The sequence below is a fragment of the Prionailurus viverrinus genome, chromosome A2 (genome assembly GCF_022837055.1).
Source record: "Prionailurus viverrinus isolate Anna chromosome A2, UM_Priviv_1.0, whole genome shotgun sequence".
NCBI lineage: Eukaryota > Metazoa > Chordata > Mammalia > Carnivora > Felidae > Prionailurus > Prionailurus viverrinus.
In genome coordinates, this window is record NC_062562.1 from 26168519 (window position 1) to 26189598 (window position 21080).

Below are 21080 nucleotides of genomic sequence, written 5' to 3' on the forward strand. Positions count from 1 at the left end.
AACCCTCAGTTTGTTCTCTATATTTAAGAGTTTTTTATGTTTTGTCCCCCTCCCTGTTTTTATATTATTTTATATTATTTATATTATATTTATATTTATATTATTTTTGCTCCCCTTCACTTATGTTCATCTATTTTGTATCTTAAAGTCCTCACATGAGTGAAGTCATATGATATTTGTCTTTCTCTGACTAATTTCGCTTAGCATAATGCCCTCTAGTTCCAGGCACGTAGTTGCAAAGGCAAGATTTCATTCTTTTTGATTGCCGAGTAATACTCCATTGTATATATATACCACTTCTTCTTTATCCATTCTTCCATCGATGGACATTTGGGCTCTTTCCATACTTTGGCTATTGTTGACAGCACTGCTATAAACATTGGGGTACATGTGCCCCTTCAAAACAGCACACCTGTATCCCTTGGATAAATACCTAGTAGTGCAGTTGCTGGATCGTAGGGTAGTTCTATTTTTAATTTTTTGAGGAACCTCCATACTGTTTTCCAGAGTGGCTGCATCAGTTTGCATTCCCACCAGCAGAGCAGAAGAGATCCTCTTTCTTCGCATCCTCGCCAGCATCTGTTGTTGCCTGAGTTGTTAGTGTCAGCCATTCTGACAGGTGTGAGGGGGTATCTCATTGTGGTTTTGATTTGTGTTTCCTTGATGATGAGTGATGTGGAGCATTTTTTCATGTGTCGCTTGGCCATCTGGATGTCTTCTTTGGAGAAGTGTCTATTCATGTCTTTTGTCCATTTCTTCACCGGATTATTTGTTTTTTGGGTGTTGAGTTTGGTAAGTTCTCTATAGATTTTGGATACTAACCCTTTATCTGATATGTTGTTTGCAAATATCTTCTCCCATTCTGTCAGTTGTGTTTTAGTTTTGCTGATAGTTTCCTTCACTGTGCAGAAGCTTTTTATTTTGAGGTCCCAATAGATCATTTTTGCTTTTGTTTCCCTTGCCTCCAGAGACGTGTTGAGTAAGAAATTGCTGTGACTGTTATCAAAGAGGTTTTTGCCTTCTTTCTCCTTGAGGATTTTGATGGCTTCCTGTCTTACATTTAGGTCTTTCATCCATTTTGAGTTTATTCTTGTGTATGGTGTAAGAAAGTGTTCCAGGTTCATTTTTCTGCATGTTGCTGTCCAGTTTTCCCAGCACCAGTTGCTGAAGAGACTGTCTTTAATCCATTGTATATTCTTTCCTGCTTTGTCAAAGATTAGTTGGCCATACATTTGTGGGTCTATTTCTGGGTTCTCTATTCTGTTCCATTGATCTGAGTGTCTGTTTTTGTGCCAGTACCATACTGTTTTGATGATTACAGCTGTGTAATACATCTTGAAATCCAGGATTGTGATGCCTCCAGCTTTGGTTTTCTTTTTCAAGATTGCTTGAGTATTCAGGGTCTTTTCTGGTTCCATACAAATTTTAGGATTGTTTGTTCTAGCTCTGTGAAGGATGCTGGTGTTATTTTGATAGGGATTGCATTGAATATCTAGATTGCTTTGGGTTGTATTGACATTTTAACAATATTTGTTCTTCCAATCCAGGAGCATGGAATATTTTTCCATTTTTTTGTGTCTTCTTCAATTTCTTTCATAAGCTTTCTATAGTTTTCAGTGTATAGATTTTTCACCTCTTTGGTTAGCTTTATCCCTAGGCATTTTATGGTTTTTGGTGCAATTGTAAATGGGATCGATTCTTTGATTTCTCTTTCTGTTGCTTCATTATAGGTGTATAGGAATGCAGCCAATTTCTGTGCATTGACTTTATATCCTGCAACTTTGCTGAATTCATGGATCAGTTTTAGCAGTTTTTTGGTGGAATCTTTAGGGTTTTCATATAGAGTATCACGTCATCTGCCAAGAGTGAAAGTTTGACCAAAGTGAGCTGATATTTAATACCAGTTTGTCTTTAAATATATAAATACTCTTTTGTTGTCAGAAAAAGTTGTTAGATCTCAGTAGCAAGTTTTTTCTTATATAACCTAAATATATAACCTATGTAACCTAAATATATATATTATAAATATAATAATATATAACTAATATATTACATAATTATATTATATATTATATATATTATAAATATATGTATTTTTTATGTAACCTAAAGATATAACCTATATAACTGGCTAACCTAAAGCCAGTTAGTGTTGACTCATGCTAAGAAGGCTATATAGAAAACAGGATATGCACATGCAAAAAAAAGAAAAAATGAGGTTGGACCCTTACCTTATGCTACATAAAAAACAAACAAACAACAACAACAAAAAACCTCAAAATGGATCAAAGACGTAAAGATAAAACTTAAAAACTATAAAACTATGTTTTAGAAGAAAACATAGAGGAAGAGCTTCATGTCACTGGATTTGACAATGATTTCTTGTATATGACATAAAAGCACAGGCAACAAATCTAAAAAAAGACAAATGAGACAACATTAAAATTTAAAACTTAACGTGCATCAAAGGACACAATCAGCAGAGTGAAAAAGCAGCCTGTGAAATGAGAAGAAACATTTGCAAATCATATATCTGATAATGTGTATATTTAGAATATATAAAGAACTTCTACAACTCTACAACAACAACAAAGTCACTTGATTAAAAAACGGGCAAAGGTCTTGAAAATATATTACAAACGGCCAATAATCACATGAGAAGTTGTTCAACATTACAAATCATCAAGGAATTGCAATTCAGGGGCGCCCGGGTGGCTTAGTCGGTTAAGTGTCCGACTTTGGCTAGGGTCATGATCTCGCAGTTTGTGGGTTTGAACTCCAAGTCGGGCCCTCTGCTGACAACTCGGGGCCTGGAGCCTGCTTTGGATTCTGTGTCTCCCTCTCTCTCTGACCCTCCCATGCTCATGCTATGTCTGTTTCTCTCTCTCTCTCTCTCTCAAAAAATTTTTAAAAAATTAAAAAAAAAAAGGAATTGCAATTCAGAATCTTAATGAATTATCACCTCACACCCATGAGGACGGCTCATATCCAAAACATGTAAAATTATAAGTGTTGATGAAGATGTGGAAAAATTAGAACTTGTGCAGTGTTGGTGACAATGTAAAATGGTGCAGCAGCTATGGAGAATAGTATGTCAGTTCCTCAAGTAATTAATATAGAGTTATATGATTCATTTCTGAGTATGTATTCAAAGAAAATGAAAGCAGGTCTTGAAAAGAGGTATTTGTGCACCTATGTTCTTAACAGCATTATTCACAACATTTAAAAGTGGAAGCAACCCAAGTGTCCATGGATGGATGAATGGATAAATAAAATGTGATATATCCAATCAATGGAGTATTATTCAGCCTTAAAAAGGAAGGAAATTTTAACACACACCACAACATGGATGAACCTTGAGGACATTATGCTAAGTGAAATAAGCAAATTACACAAACATACACACACATACAAACATACTATATGACTCCACCTATAAAGTATATAGAGCAGAAAAAAATCATAGAATCAGAAAGTAAAATGATGGTTGCCAGGGAATGGGTGGAGCAGGGAGAAGTGAGAAGTTATTGTTTAATGGGTGTAGAGTTTAAGTTTCACACGATGAAAAAATTCTGGAGATTGATTGCACGACAGTGTAAATATACTTAATAATACTGAACTATACACATAAAAATGTTTAAGATGGCAGGGCGCCTGGGTGGCTCAGTCAGTTTAGCATCTGACTTGGCTCAGGTCATGATCTTGCGGTCTGTGGGTTTGAGCCCTATGTCAGGCTCTGTGCTGAAAGCTCCGAACCTAGAGCCTGCTTCGGATTCTGTGTTTCCCTCTCTCTCTCTTTCTGCGCCTCCCCTGCTCATGCTCTCTCTCTCTGTCTCTGTCTCACAAAAATGAATAAAAAATGTTAAAAAAATTAAAATATTTATGATGGCAAATTTTATGGGTTTTTTTAACCATAATTTTCAAAAATTTTATGGGGGGAAGGGAACTAATTAGGAAAAAAAGATCTAAAAAATGCTCTTAGAAACAGCTTGAGAAACACTGTTACTAATAATTATATGTGTGTGTGTGTGTATGTGTGTGTGTGTACGTGCACGCATGTATGTGCATGCCCAGGCATGTCCATTTTAGTGGAACTATTTAAAGTTGGAGTGCTTTACTACTAAATACATAGCATAATAGCATGTATCTCCTAAGAATGAGGATAATCTCCTACATACCATTTTATACCATAAAACTACATATATATTATACCTCAGTATCATTATCACATTCAAGAAATTTAATATTGAACAATAATATATTTTGATATTCAGTCTATGTTCACATTTCTCCAGTTCTCCTAATGTTTTTTTTTCCACACAGGGTCAATCAAGGACCATACTTCAAATTTGGTTGTAATTTTAGTCTCCTTTATTTAGAACAATTGGGGTCTTTCAAGATGTTGGCATTTTCACACCAGTTGTTTGGTAGAATGTCCTTCAATATGGGTTTGTCTAATTGTTTTCTATGACTAAATTAGACACTTAGGACAAAAAATCACTACATAAGTGATATAATGCATCCCTTTTGGAGAGAAATAATACCAGTTTGTCTCATTATTGTGATGTTGAGACTATTTGGTTAATTAAAGTGGTGAGTAGATTTTTCTATTAATATTTTTTATTTGTTTCTAATAAAAGGCATATATGCTTAGTTCAGAAAACATGAAAAATGCAAAAGAAAAGAAAATCACTATAATTTCACTGCAAAGAAATAAACATTGTTATTGTTTTGTGCATGTCCTTAAGCAGTCTTCTATTGTTCATAATATAGTTAGTTATTCCAACTTTTATCTATTTAAAATTTTTGCTTTTATAAATAGCCCAGTAGTGAACATCATTGTCCCCTTCAAATCTTTGTCCTAATTTTTAAAAATTATTTCTGTAGGATTTCTAAAATGTCAGTTGTTTGATTAAAAGGTATTAACTTTTTCACTTTTGCTATTATATTCTCTGATTTTTATTTGGGTGTATAGTACTCAAAAATTCCTCATCGAATGTGAACACTTCTGTTTCAACAGAATAAACAAATTAGTGTAAGAACCAGGTAGAGACTGGCTGTCTGCATTCTGTGCGACTAGTAGAAAAAGTCTTAACTGGCTTAACCCAGTCTATGGTAAGGTTTTTCTGAAATCCTATATCCACAGGTGATCCAATCAGCTGAGGACAGGGCAAAGCAGGTATAGGATATAAGCAGCACTGTTAGGAAGCAGATTTTCTGAAGGAATGATGTAACAGGAAGAGATATTTGTCATTTCTAGTATGTTTAGTTTAACACTTGCTTTAAAGAAAAAAGTCTTTCTCAACGTGTTTGTTTTTGTATTTGGCACATAACATTCATTAAAAGTATCATTTCCCCCATGGTTTCCACCACAGGTCAAAATAATTTCCGATCTGTGATTAACTCCACTCCATTCTCTGTTATGTGGTATTGTACTCTTTCTAATACACAAATATGCTCTTGTCCCTCCACTGCTTAAATGCCCTTTAGTGATTTCTTACCGCTGTTAAGACAAAGGCCTTGCTTGGTAGTTGAGTGGATGTGAGAGATAAGGAAAAGGGGAGATTAAAGGATCCTGTCAGTTTATTGCTCAGATAACTGGGTGAATGGTGAGGTCATTCATGAGGAAGATCATATTATAAGTTAAATTTAGATGGAATAAATTTGAGGTACCTGTGGGACATGCAATTTGAGCTATTGAATAGGTGGTTGGGTAAATTGTTCTAAAATCCCGGATGGAGATTAATTAGGGCTAGAGATACAGAATCAGGAGTTACCAAATTCAGATGGTAAGTAACAACTCTGAGATAGTGGAGTAGAAAAACCAGACAGACTAGAGTAAGAAGAAAAGAAAGCTTGGGCAGAAATGACATGTGAGAGTTGGATAAAGGATCAAAAGGGAGCAGTCAAAAAAGTAGGAGAAAGACCATATATATTTGGTGACTCCTGTGCCAGTGGTGTAAAGGTCTTTCAAGAAAGGGATAGGACAGCAAATGCCTATGCTTCTGAGATTCCAAATAAGACTTGAAAAGTAACCTGGGAATCAGCAGTGACCTCTGCAAGATTACTTTTGTTAGAGCCTTTCACTTAGAAGCCAGACTCCAGTAGACTGAGGAGTGATTGGCAAGTAAGAAAGTGGTGACAGCAAGTGAAGACAACGCTCAAGAAGTTTGGTTGTGAAAGGCAGTAGAGAAACTTTAATAGCCAGCACTAGGGAGTTTACAGATTTTTTAATTATTTGTTCCCATTGGGAGAGACTTGGATTTTGAAGATTCAGAGGAGAGAGAGAGAATCATGTGGAGATCCCTGAAAAGGAATCTAGAAAATCCCTGAAAAAAAGTCTAGGATGTAGACTCTTATTACATTTTCCTGGATTATTTGAAATTTAATTTTATATTCTTGAATAAAATTTTAGTATGCAGGCTCTTTTGAAGGCTACAATTATAATGTACCTTTCCACTAGTAGGAACAAAAGCAAAATAATTTTTTTGTGTGTGAGCACCTTAAATTAATGTGATTTAATTGAGTATTAAAGACCTGTTATACAGACTACTGATGGCTTTTTTTGTTCAAGTATTATGAATAGAAATGTGTATGTGGTGATCTTTAAATAAATGTTCTACCATAGTTCTGTAAAACTATATGGGAATTTACAATTGGAGGCAAAAATAAAGAGCCAAGTGCAAAAACTTACAGAGCCTCAAAATTATGCAAGAAGCTAATCTGAATATCAAAGGACAGAGGATATAATTTATTTGTTATTATAAATTCTGTCTGGAAACTTCTTTTTCATACTATGTCAAAACCCCTTAAACATTCATAGTTTAAAATAGTCTATTTGCTGCTTTATAAAAAAGATTATGAATTTACTTTAAAAATAATTTTGTCACTGTTAACATTGGAGATAAAATTGCATCAGTACCCTTTCATGAAGATTGTTTTACTTAGGAACCAGATCATAATGTTAAAAATAAGCAAAAAACAGGTTATGGTATCCAAAATTTTGGATCTTGAAGATGTTTGAACTGATTTGGTGATCATGTTATTATTCTGCTATTATATTGCTATCTTGTATAATAGAAATTTTGCTTTATTTGAGTACATTTCCCAAAACAGAAGTTAATAATTTGCACATTTGTTCTTTCAGCACTCTTTGTGTTTAAAGGGATTGAATGCTAAACTGAAACTGGCTCACACAATAAATAGTTGATTATTGGTTCATGTAACTTAGCTGACCAGAGTAGATCCAGCTGTATCCCGAGCTCCAAAAGCATTGCCAGATTCTTTCTCTATATTCTTTTCACTAGTTTAGCTTAATCCCTAGGCAAGCTCACAAAATTGCTGCAGATTTCTCAATCTCATTTCCTTATTTCTAAGTAGAACATTTTGAGCCAAAGTCCTTACATCACCTTAATTTGAATTGACTGAGATCAAATGCCTATCTCTACCAACCACAGTGGTCAGATAAATGTACATCCACATTGGCTTAAGACTGGGTTGTATCTATTTTTTAAAAATAGATATTACTTTATTTTATTTATTTTTAAAATATTTATTTATATTTTGAAAGAGAGAAAGAGAACACATATGTGTAAGCAGGGGAGGGGCAGAGAGAAAGGGAGACAGAGGATCCAAAGGGGGCTCTGTGCGGACAGCAGAGAGCTGAATGCAGGGCTCAAACACACAAACTGTGAGACCATGATCTGAGCTGAAGTTGTATGCTCAACCCATTGAGTCACCCAGGCACTCCTAAATATTCTAAGCTATAGATTTATAGAAAAATCAAATATATAGTATAGAGAATTCCCATATACCCCACATTCACCTTCCCCAATTATATCTTACATTAGTAACAATAAAGCAATATTGATACAATATTTTTAAATTAATTAATTTTAAAATTTACAACCAAGTTAGCATATAGTCCAACAATGATTTCAGGAGTAGATTCCAGTGATTCATCCCCTATGTATAACCCCCAGTTCTCATCCCAAGTGTCTTCCTTAATGCCCCTTACCAATTAAGCCCATCCCCCCTCCCACAACCCCTCCAGCAACCCTCAGTTTGTTCTCTATATTTAAGAGTTTTTTATGTTTTGTCCCCCTCCCTGTTTTTATATTATATTATTTATATTATATTTATATTTATATTATTTTTGCTCCCCTTCCCTTACGTTCATCTGTTTTGTATCTTAAAGTCCTCCTATGAATGAAGTCATACGATATTTGTCTTTCTCTAATTTCGCTTAGCATAATGCCCTCTAGTTCCAGCCACGTAGTTGCAAAGGCAAAATTTCATTCTTTTTGATTGCCGAGTAATACTGCATTGCATGCGCGAGCGCGCGCGCGTGTGTGTGTGTGTATACACACACATATATATCTGGTATATCTACATACACACATATATATGTATATATATGTATATATACCATGTCTTTTTTATCCATTCATCCATTGGTGGACATTTGAGCCCTTTCCATACTTTGTTGTTGATAGTGCTGCTATAAACATTGGGGTACACGTGTCCCTTTGACACAGCATACCTGTATCCCTTGGATAAATACCTAGTATTGACTTCTTCCTTGCTGGTTCAGATGCCTTTTATTCCTTTGTGTTGTCTGATTGCTGCGGCTAAGACTTCCAATATTATGTTGAATAACAATGGCAAGAGTGGAAATCCCTGTTGTGTCCAGACTTTAGGGGAAATCTTTCAGTTTTTTCCTGTTGAGGACGATATTAGCAGTGGGTCTTTCATATATGACTTTCATGATCTTGAGGTATGATCCTTCTATCCCTACTTTCTTGAGGGTTTTTCTCAAGAAAGGATGCTGTATTTTGTCAAATGTTTTCTCTGCATCTATTGAGAGGATCATGTGGTTCTTGTCTTTTTTTTTTAAATTTTTGATGTGATGTTATCACATTGATTGTTTTGCAGATATTGGACCAGCTCTGCATCCCACTTGGTGGATCCACATATTGTTGGATCCACTTGGCTAGTGTCTTGTTGAGGATTTTTGCCTCCATGTTCATCAGGGAAATTGGTCTGCAGTTCTTTTTAGTGAGGTCTTTGGTTTTGGAATCAAGGTAATGCTGGCTTCATAGAATGAGTTTGGAAGTTTTCCTTCCATTTCTATATTTTGGAACAGCTGCAAGAGAATAGGCGTTAACTCTTCTTTAAACATTTGTTAGAATTCCCCTGGAAAGCCATCTGGCCCTGGACTCTTGTTTTTTGGCAGATTTTTGATTACTAATTCGATTTCTTTACTGGTTATGGGTCTGTTAAAATTTTCTATTTCTTCTTGTTTCAGTTTTGGTAGTTTATATTTCTAGGAATTTGTCCATTTCTTCCAGATTGCCCATTTTATTGTCATATAATTGCTTGTAATATTCTCCTATTATTGTTTGTATTTATGCTATGTTGGTGGTAATCTCTCCTCTTTCATTCTTGATCTTATTTATTTGGGTCCTTCCTTCTTCTTTTTGATCAAACTGGCTAGTGGTTTATCAATTTTGTTAATTCTTTCAAAGAACCAGCTCCTGGTTTCATTGATCTGTTCTACTGTTTTTTTGTTTTTGTTTTTTGGTTTTGATAGCATTGATTTCTGTTCTATTCCTTATTATTTCCTGTCTTCTGCTGTTTTGGGGTTTTATATGCTATTCTTTCCAGCTCTAAGGTGTAAGGTTAAGTTGTGTATCTGAGACATTTCTTCCTTCTTTAGGAAGGCGTGGATTGTATATACTTTCCTCTTATGACCGCGTTTGCTGCATCCCAGAGGTTTTGGGCTGTGGTGCTATAATTTTCCTTGACTTCCATGTACTTTTAATTTCCTCTTTAAATTCTTGGTTACCCCATTCATTCTTTAGTAGGATGTTCTTTAGTCTCCAAGTATTTGGTACCTTTCCAAATTTTTTCTTGTGGTTGATTTTGAGTTTCATAGTGTTGTCTGAAAATATGCACAGTATGATCTTGATCTTTTTGTAGTTGTTGAGGGCTGATTTTTGTCCCAGTGTGTGATCTATTCTGGAGAATGTTCCATGTGCACTTGAGAAGAATGTGTATTCTGCTGCTTTAGGATGAAATGTTCTGAATATATCTGTTAAGTCCATCTGGTCCAGTGTGTAATTCAAAGCCGTTGTTTCCTTGTTGATAATCTGATTAGATGATCTGTCCATTGTTGTAAGTGGGATGTTGAAGTCCCCTGCTATTATGGTATTATTATCAATGAGTTTCTTTATGTTTGTGATTAATTTATGTATATATTTGGGTGTTTCACGTTTGGAACATAAATGTTTACAATTGTTAGATCTTCTTGTTTATAGACCCCTTAATTATGACATAATGCCCTTCTTCATCTCTTGTTACAGTCTTTATTTTAAAATCTAGATTGTCTGAAGCAAGTATAGCTATTCTGGCTTTCTTTTGATGACCATTAGTATGATAGATGGTTCTCCATCCCCTTACTTTCAATCTGAAGGTGTCTTTAGGTCTCAATTGGGTCTTTTGTAAATGGCACATAGATGGATCTTGTTTTCTTATCCATTCTGTTACCCTATGTCTTTTGATTGGAGCATTTAGTCTACTGATGTTTAGAGTGAGTAATGAAAGATCTGAATTAATTGCCATTATGTTGCCTGTAGAGTTGGATTTTCTGGTGGTGTTCTCTGGTCCTTTCTAGTCTTTGTTGCTTTTGTTTTTTTTTTTTTCTTTTTTCATCTTTTCTCTCCTTAGAGAGTCCCCCTTATAATTTCTTGCAGGGCTGATTTAGTGGTCATAAAGTCCTTTAGTTTTTTGTTTGGGAAACTTTTAATCTCTCCTGTTTTGAATGACAGCCTTGCTGGATAAAGAATTCTTGGCTGCATATATTTCTGATTCAGCATATTGAATATACCCTGCCACCCCATCCTGGCCTGCCAAGTTTCTGTGGATAGGTCTGTTGTGAACCTGATATGTCTTACCTTGTGGATTAAGGACTTTTTTTTCCTTGTTGCTTTCATGATTCTTTCCTACATTCTTTTCCTGAGTACCACTTACAGTTTGTCACCATTACTGTTGATGTCTGAGTTTTTGGTATAGATCTTTATCTATTCACCAGGAAAAGATGTTTTTTTCGAGGTAAGAAAAGGTGTTAGGGGTTAAGAGGGTTCCACATGAAGTGGACTGAATCCAAAAGTGCTCTAGTTTAAAAAATGTACACAAATATCCTCTCTCCCCTCCCCCCATCCCCAGATTAATTCCACTAGTATTGTTGGGTTGGGATAGTTTGGCTATTTGCCATATCTATTACCAATTTCCTGCTACTGTTTTGGGTGCTGTAACTGGCCTAATGCATTGTATATTCTTTCCTTATGCTGGATCCTCTTCTGGAACATCCCCTCCTAAAATCTAACTTTTGTTAAGACCCCCCATTCTCTATCAGTTAGGTATATCTCAACCTCAATAGTGGATAGAGTTTAAATATTTTCTCCTGGAAGGCTTTGGCCTTAGTACAAATCACAAGATGCAAAAGGGTACACATATCTTTATAATTTATTCTGCCCCAGTACCCACAAACATCTAATCCTAATCCAAATAGACACATGTGGAGAGGGATGTTGTCTAACTCCACTGACAAAAAACATCTGGGTTCCAACTCTACTCAGGTTCCCTCTTACTAGGGGGATTTCCTTCTTCATATTACCCTTTCTCATTCCATAGGGGCCCAATGTGTTGTTTAGCATATTCATTGGAATTAAGCTATGAGTATATAGTTGATAATATTAAGAGAAAGGTTTGTCTCCTAAAAGGACCAATATGAAGGACTTCCACCTCCCTTCTGTTAACACAGGGAAGGAGCCTGCCATGACCACCAAGATGGAGGCACTGGTAGAATTTAGAATGAGCTACTCATTCTACTTAAGCTACTCTTCTAGAATGAAGCTTCAGGGAGTTCAGAGGGGTTGAAAAGGACACAACAAAGGTAATAAGAGGGCAAAAGGCAGTAGAAAGGAGTCCATGATGCTCATCTTACATGGTCTTCTGACATCTAATGTCTTGTTTGTGATAAGTTAATAGAAAAGATGTTTCTTTCTGTTCATAGACTTCCATGAAGTGCTTATAGTGCATGCATAATGCATATGTACACATATATACAATATCATAGTTCTTAAATATTCCTTAATCAATTGAAAAGTCCTTGAAGCACAGTAAAGTTTAAAGCAAACATAGAAGATAAAGGTTCCTTCCCTGATAATTTGGTTATGACAACCTTTCTTGAAAAGACTGGGAAGTCTTACAAACTTTTTGTGAAAGCATTTTTAAAATGGTCTTCAGGTATATCTAAAGTATATACTAGCCATATTTATTACACAACACTTATGATTGTGTAAATTTGCTACTCTTCCTTAATATAAAAATTATACTAATTAACCAAATTTAACCAGAGATTTTGGACCTGGTTACATTTTATTACTATGACCATTATCCTAACAAAATCCCTAGTATAATCCCCAGGAGAAGCAAGTTACTTTAATGCACTAATCATAGAACCCTGTGCCTTTTTCCCCCGTCCCCACACTGTTTGAATAACCTTCAGTTTTAAAACTTACTGCTCACTTTGACCATGAAAACTCCTTCGCTGCATTTCCTTCTGTGTAGTTAGAAGTATTTCTCAAGGACAAGTTATTTATTCATTCAGAAGTAGATAGTTGAGAGCTACTAAGTGCCAGACACTGTGTTAGATATGGAGTATAACTGTCAACAAGGCAGTTTACCTCTGCTCTTCTCTGTAATCAAAAGAAGCTAAAATTAACTGAGAACTTAATGTGTGTCAAGCCCTGTTCTAAGTACTTTATGTGTATTCTTTCTGATAATTCTCACAACCATCCTAAGAGGTAATTTCGATTTAATCCCTATTTTACAAATACGCAGTGTGGGGGTGGAGAGGATAAACAACTTGCTCAAAGTAATACAGTGAAGGGTAAGCCCATGCTAAGCTACCTATACTGTTACAGGTAAAATTCTGAAAAATTCTGTTCTGAAAAATACCAAAAACTAATACAAATTAGTTTTTCCTGGAGGATGTGAAATCTCTTGTAGAATGGATGAAATTTGTAAATGTGAATATAAGCATGGCGCTGAGACTGTAAAAAGATATACCATTTACACATAATATGCAAAGTATTGAAATATATTCAAAACAAAATCATAATCTATTTTGACTACTGCTGTCATCAATTGGCTTTATTTTGTATATCTAAAATTACAAAGCAACATTATTTAAGAGATATTCTATCATCCAGATCTGAAGAAGTTTGAGTGATACCATGTTGTATTTTCAGGGGTGCATGGTAGGAAATGCACAGCACCGGTAACATCCTTCGCTGCTATCTTTGGTCTTTCCCCAATCCTATGCTTTCTCTGTTGGCCTGACAGGTTGCTAAAGATAATCTTTTGAATGGGTAATCATGGATAATGCACTTAGCTAAATTTAAATTAATTAGAGCTATATTTAGATAATAAAATGGTTCTATTGAAAATAGGACTCATTTCTACAGAACAAAAATTTAATCTTTGTGTAATATTGCTTAGGGAATCTGGCACGCTCCTGATATGGAATTAGAATTAAGTTACTTAATACTTATTGAATTGTTTTAGCTTTTTAGTTTTCTCTCCCCACTTCTTTGTCCCATTTGTTTATCTCCTTGGTTGGCTTGTTTGGGATTTTTCCAATCCTTATATTTTTCACAATATTACTTCTAATTCCTTTAAGCTAAAATATAAATGCTAAATAGAAAAATATAATTCTGCAAAGGGACTTTAGCAGCTTTGTTTTCTGTTTATTTACTTGTTTAGGAAATTGTTCTTTAGTTTGCCAGAAAACAATCCTGTTTATAAATAGTAGAATCACTGTTGGAATTATGATTTTCTTTAAAACTGTAACATATAATATTAGGTGAAAATTTTAATATGTACTGTCATAAATAATGTTAATATAATAAAATATGAAATTTACACATTTTAATTTTATTTCAGGTTGGAATATACCAATAAATATGCTGTTACTGCTCAAACAAACCACTTCCTTGTGTTGCCATCTTCAATCAAAATGTAGACTGCTATAGGTAACTCATCTCCTCTTTTTATTTCCAATAGTTGAACTTAGCTGCAACATGCTGAAAACTGAATGGCTCTAATTTAGAAGATTCATGGTGTATAAAAAATATTCAATGTATGAAATTAAGAATCATTTCCATGTAACCATGTAGGAAACCCCTGGGTGCATTTTGGCTCTTTGTTTGTAACAAATCATTTTAATTTGAGAACACTTATGTAAATATGAATAAGTATAGTATAAAAGTCTTGCGTGTTATAATACAAATTTTAACTCTCTGAGTGTATTGGAAACTTCAAGTTTTCTAGTTTAATATTTAACATCATTTATTCAGATGTTAGAGCCTTATAAATTTTTTTAAGTAGGAAAGATGATACAAATTTATATGGATTTAGATTGGCAGATAAAGGTTGTATCAGGCCTTGTCTCTCTCTCTCTCTCTCTCTTTTTAAATTTATTTTATTTTTTTATTAAAATTTTTTTAATGCTTATTTATTTTGAGAGAGAGAGACAGATCATGAGCAGGGGAGGGGCCGAGAGAGAGAGGGAAACACAGAATCCAAAGCAGGCTGCAGGCTGTGAGCTGTCAGCACAGATCCTGACATGGGGCTTGAACTCATGAATCATGAGATCATGACCGGAGCTGAAGTTGGATGCTCAACAGACTGAGCCATCCAGGCACCCCAGTTTTTGTTGTTGTTGTTGTTGTTTGTTTTTTGTTTTTAAGAGAGCGTGCACATGCACCTGTGCACATGTGCATGTGTGTGTGTGAGAGCAAGTGAGTGAAGGAGGGGCAGGGGAAGAGGGAGAGAGAATCTTAAGTAGGCTCTACACCCAGTGTGGAGCCCATTGTGGGGCTCTATCTCACAACCATGAGATCATGACCTGAGCCAAAATCAAAAGTCAAACAGTTAACCCACTGAGCCACCCAAGCACCCCCCAGGCCTTTTAAAACAAGTATTTTAAAATAATTTTTTAGAACTTGAAATTAAGTGTAAGAAAACAAGTTTTCCTTTGTATATTATGGCCTCCTTAGACATACTTAAAAAATCAAAAGTTCTGAAATAATTGTAAAATAGTCATCATTTTCATTAACTGAGGCTATGCTGCCATAACAAAATAATCCCCAAATCTCAGAAGCTTAAAACAACAAAGTTTGTTTCCTGGTCTTTTAACTCATCTTGTATTGGTCAACTGTAACTCAGTTTGATGTTGTCTTCATTCTGGAACCCATGCTGAGAGAGCAGCCTCTACCTGGAACATTGCCAGTCTCATGGTAAAAGAAAATGAAGAATGTATTGGAATCATACAATGGCTCTTGAAGCTTCTGCTTGGAAGTGGCATATCTGGCTTCTCCCATTTTATTGGCCTAAGGAAATCATATGCAAAGCATGATGTCATGAAGAAGCGCCAAATATTTTGAACAATAATAAAATATAATTCACCATACTCGACCTTCTTGGTCACAAATATTCATTTCCTTCCCTTTCGCATGTAAAATATACTCATTCTGTATCCAAGGTAGACAACTCAGTAGTCTCATCCAATTGTACTATCAGACTAAAAATTCAAGATATTATGATAGTTTCTCTATAAAGCATGGATGTGATTCCTTTTCAGGGACAATGAAATATATTTTTATTTAAGCCAGTGTGATTGATGTTTCTCTTACATGCTGCAGAAAACATTACAATTTATAAAAATCTAGTATCATAGTTGTCTGAATAAATAGAATACTGACAAAGCAGTTTCTTCAAGTTGGACTACAACTGCATCAGGCTGATTCTTAAGATACTCTAAAATGGAAACTGCCTCTGAAATTCTTTTCAAGTATTATTTTAAATATGAAAAGACAACTTAAAAACTTTAACTACAGAAACAAATGGATATACTATTACCATTATGGCATCATAACTTGATGTTTTATTATTTAAGACTCATGATATTGGTTCTAATGATGCAAAGATCATTCAATAGGGAAACAATAATCTTTGGAGCAGATGGCTCTGGGGCTACTGGATATCCACATGCTAAAGAATAAAATTGTATTTCTCTTTCACCCCATATTCAAAAATTAACTCACAGTGGGTCAAAGACCTAAATGTAATGGTTAAAACCATAAAACTTTTAGAAGAAATCATATGTATCAATCATCAGGACCTTGGACTAAGAAATGATTGGTTAGATACATCACCAAAAGTACAAGCCACACACACACAAAAGATAATTAGATCATCAAATTGAAAAAAAAAACTGCTTAAAAGGACATACTCAAGAAAATGAAAAATTGAAAGAATGGGAGAAAATATTTATAAAATATTTATATGATAAAAGACTTGTATCCAGATTATAAAATGCAATTGCTAATCAATAATAAAAAGACACATAACCCAATTTAAAAGTGAGCAAAGGCTCTGAATAAACATTTCTCCAAATAAGATATATAAAAACTAATATGCATATGAAAAGATGTTCAACATCCTTAGCCACTGGATAAAAATTAAACCCATGATGATATACCAGTTCACACCTACTAAAATGGCTATAATTTAAAAAAGAAAAATGTTGGTGAGGATGTGGAGAAATTTCAATCCTTATACACAGATGACGGAAATGTAAAATGGTGCAACTACTTTGAAAAAGTTTGGCAGTTCCTCTAGAGATTAAATGTAGAGTTACCATATGACCTAGATTTTCTACTTATAGGTATATTCCCAAGAGAAATGAGAGTATGTATCTACACAAAAACTTGTATGTGAAGGTTCATAGTAGTATTATTTATAATACTCAAAAAGTGGAAACCATGCGATATGGATATATACTACAACATGGATGAACTTTAAGAACATGCTAAGTGAAAGAAGCCAGACACAAAAGACCACATAGTGTATGATTCCATTTATATTAAATAGACAAGTATATAGAGACAAATATTAGTGATTGCCAGAGGCTGAGGATAAGGGGAAATGAGGAATGTCTGCTAATGGGCACAGTGTTTCTTTTGGGGGTGATGAAAGTATTCTGGAATTAGATAGTGATGATGATTGTGCAACTCTATGAATATACTGAAACCTTGGGATTATACATTTTAAAAGGATAGTTTTTATGGTGTGTGAATTATATACCTATAAAACAAAAGATTCAAAGCTATGTGTGCCAGCTGAAAAAAAATTCAATTGTATTTCTATACAATGATAAATCAGAAAATGGAAAATATTATTCTATTCAATATATCAACAAAAAGAATTAAATACTTTTGGAATAAGTTTAATAAAAAAATACAAGACTATTATACTGAAAATTTAAAAAATTTATTGAGAACAAAGAAGATCTAAATCAATGGAAAGACATTCCATATTCATAGATTGGAAGGTTCAATATGTTTAAGGTGAAAATTTTCCACTACTTGAGCATAGATTCAATGTAATCCCTGTCAGAATTTTTGGTGCCTTTTTGTATAAGTTGACAAGCAGATTCTAAAATTTATAGGAAATGCAAAACATTTACAATAGCCAAAACCGTTTTGAAAATTGGAGGACTTTCACTTTTCAATTTCAGAACTTACTATAAATATAGTTATCAGGACAGTGTGGCACTGACATAAGGGTAAACATATAGATGAATGGAGCACAATTGAGAGTCTAGAAATAAATGTGTATATTCATAGCCAATTGGTTTTTGAGAAATATGCTGAGGACATTCATTGGGGAAAGTATAATCTTTTCAACAAATGAATTTGGGACAATTGGATACCTACATGCAAAGACATGAACTTATACTCTCATTTCACACTATACATAAAAATAATAGTCTTAAATGTAAGCTAAAACAATAAAACTTTTAGAATAAAACATAGTAGGAAATCTTTGAGACCTTGGGTTAGGCAAGGAGTTCTTAGCTATTTCTTTGCACAGCCTGTAAAAGAAATAAATTAATACATTGAACATCAAAATCCAAAACTTTTGCATTTCAAAAGTCACCATTAAGAAAATGAAAAAATTGGGACACCTAGTTGGTTCAGTCAGTTAAGCAAGCAACCAGCTCTTGATTTTGGCTCAGATCATGATCTGATGGCTGTGGGAGTGAGCCCACATCCGGTTCTGCACTGAATGTGGAGCCTGCTTAGGATTCTCTCTCTCCTTTTCTCTCTCTGCCTCCCAACCCCCGCTCATGCCCTCTCTCAAAATAAATAATAAATAAACTTAAAAAAAAAAGAAAATGAAAAAATAATAGACTGAGGAAACACATATCTGATAAAGGTCTTGCACCTTCCAAGAACCCTTAAAACTCAATAATAATACAAACAGCTCAATAAAAAAAATGAGTTAAAGATATGAAAGACATTTTACAAAAAATATATAGAAATGGCTATTGAACATGTGAAAAGATGCTCAATAGCATTAGTTATTAGGGAAATGGAAATTAAAACCACAATGAGACACTATTTCACACCCACTACACTGGCTATAATAACTAAGAAAACAAATGTTTGTGAGGATGTAGAGAAATGGGAACACTTATACATTGTTGGTGGGAATGTAAAATTTTGTAGCCACTTTTGAAAATAGTTTGAAAGTTTTTCAAAAAGTTAAAACTACCAGATAAACCAGCAGATCAGCTCCTGGGTATCTATTGAAGAGAAATGAAAACATAAGCCCACACCAAAACTTGCATGTGAATGTTCATAATAGCATTATTTATAATAGCCAAGAACTGGAAACAACTCAATTGTCCATTCACTATATTATATCCATGTAATTGAATATTATTCAGCAATAAAAATAACATACTACTTACACAGTCTACATTCTAGATAAACTTCAGAAAGAATGCAAAGTGAAGGGAACACATATTGTGTGATTGTGAACACATATTGTATGATACTATTTATAGGATATGTCTAGGGAAAGCAAATTCATAGAGATAGAAAGTAGATTAGTGATTACCTGTGTCTAGGAGTAGGAATCTGGATTTAGTATAAATGGGTTTGAGGGATCTTATTGGGGGGATCCAGTTGTTCTAAAAATTATTAATGGTGAAGATTGCACCACTCAGTAAATTTGCCAAAAATCACTTAAATTGTTCACTTGAAAAGGGTGAATTTTGTGATATATATATATATATATATATATATATATATATATATGTTGTCTTTTTTTTGTTTTTAATAATCACATAGTAATGTGCCAAAACACAGCAAGGGGATGAGGACAGAACAATTAATGAAAGGGATCTTGGGTTTTGCTGCCAATTTAAAAGGATCACAACAATGAGGTGAAACCAAAATGACTTAAAATAATTTCTCTTTTGGTGCTTTCATTTCTGTCTTTGGTAGTCAGATTCAATGGTGACCATGGAACCTTTGTCATTTAGGAACCACACATATGCACAGAGTCTGATGCTGTCTGAAGATCTTGAAAAATGAAAGTCACAGCAAAACAAACAAACAAACAAACAAACACACACACACTACCAAAATACTCCAAAAGTTCCACTAGGTGCTACCATTTTCTAAGTCTTTTTAGGTCTTCATTTTGTCAATTACTTTATAATTCATATAGTTTCATGTAGTTGTTGTCTCCTCTAAATTTTCTCTAAAGTTACTTTCCAGGACCCAGATACTGTTTGACAGTGAAGATTTGTGTTTTCTCTGAATTTCTGAATTGAAATATTTTAATCTAAAGTAGCTTATGGAGATAATCATTTTAAAAACAAAGCATTGTACTTCTGGAGAGAATAGTAATTTGTATGGTTTATTAAATAATTTATAATACTTAATATTCCTATTTAGTTCCTCTGAGATATAGTTGGTCTTATTTACTCATTCATGGACCTACGCATTGATTCAGCAAATATCTATTAAGTACTTATTCTTACCTAGTGCTAGGCTAGATGCTGGGATTATACCAGTTAACTCCACATGAGGAAAGAAAAAAATAAACAAAGAAACAGTAATTTCACAAGATAGGATATCATACAAGAAAGAGTGGTCAACGAACTTGATGTAGACTGTTCTATAGGTAGTCTCCTCTGGGGAGGTACTAGGTGAGCTAAGATCTGAATGATAAAAACAAACACCCAATCACATGAGGATTTGAGAAAAGAGCATTTTAGGTCACAAGACTATAAAAGACCTCTAAGGGTAATTGTGCCTGGACTGTTTCTGAGAATATAGAAGCCAATGTAGTTGGAATGTGATGATGCGGGAGTCGTATTTCATAGGTCATAATAAATAGTATGCATTTTGGTCTAATTGCAACAGAGGGGCACTGTAAAGTTTTTAAGCATGGCAGTAACATAATCTCATTTATATTTCAGATAGGTCAGTTAGGCTGCTCAATGGAAACTGGAATGGAGAGGGAGATTGAATGTAAAGTTAAAGCAAAAAGACGAAAGCCTTTTGCAACAGTCAGGAAAAGAGATGGTAGTATCTTGGACCATGATAATAGCAATAAAGATGGAAAAAGATGAGTAGATTTGATATTTTTCTTTAAAAGTTAGAGTTAATAATACTTCTTAATGGGTTAAAGGGATGAGGAGATAATATAAATCAAAGAGGACTTTTAAGTATTTGATGCCAAGAACTGGGAGGTTGGTGGTTTCATTTACTAAGATGGGGAATATTGGAGGAGAAACAAATTTGGTAAGGAAAATACAAGTTTTTCCTATTTTGAAAAGGTTGAATTTGTGATCCTATTCATCAGCCCAGTAGAATATCAAGTAGGCAGTTATATATTTAATCTGGAGCTCAAAAGACAGATCATATGATTGGACACATGTATCTGGGGGTTACTGCATAGAGATGTCATTTAAATCTGTAATTTCTTTTTTTTAAGGGTTATTTATTTGGGGGAGGGAGAGGCAAAGAGAGAGGGAGAGAGAGAGAGAGAGGGAGGGAGAGAGAGAGAGAGAGAGAGAGAGAGAGAGAGAGAGAGAATCCCAAGCAGGCTCCATGCTGTCTGCACAGAGCCTGACATAGGGCTTGATCTCA

General features: G+C 34.4%; 1 long non-coding RNA gene across 1 annotated transcript in view; it reads left to right on the plus strand.

Annotated features, from left to right (window-relative positions):
• The window catches only part of LOC125160322 (uncharacterized), a 58478-nt gene that overhangs the window by 5829 nt on the left and 31569 nt on the right, over positions 1-21080 (plus strand). The window contains exon 2 of the long non-coding RNA XR_007150211.1: positions 14011-14099. This is a non-coding gene — a long non-coding RNA (uncharacterized LOC125160322). The remainder of the gene's footprint in view (positions 1-14010; positions 14100-21080) is intronic.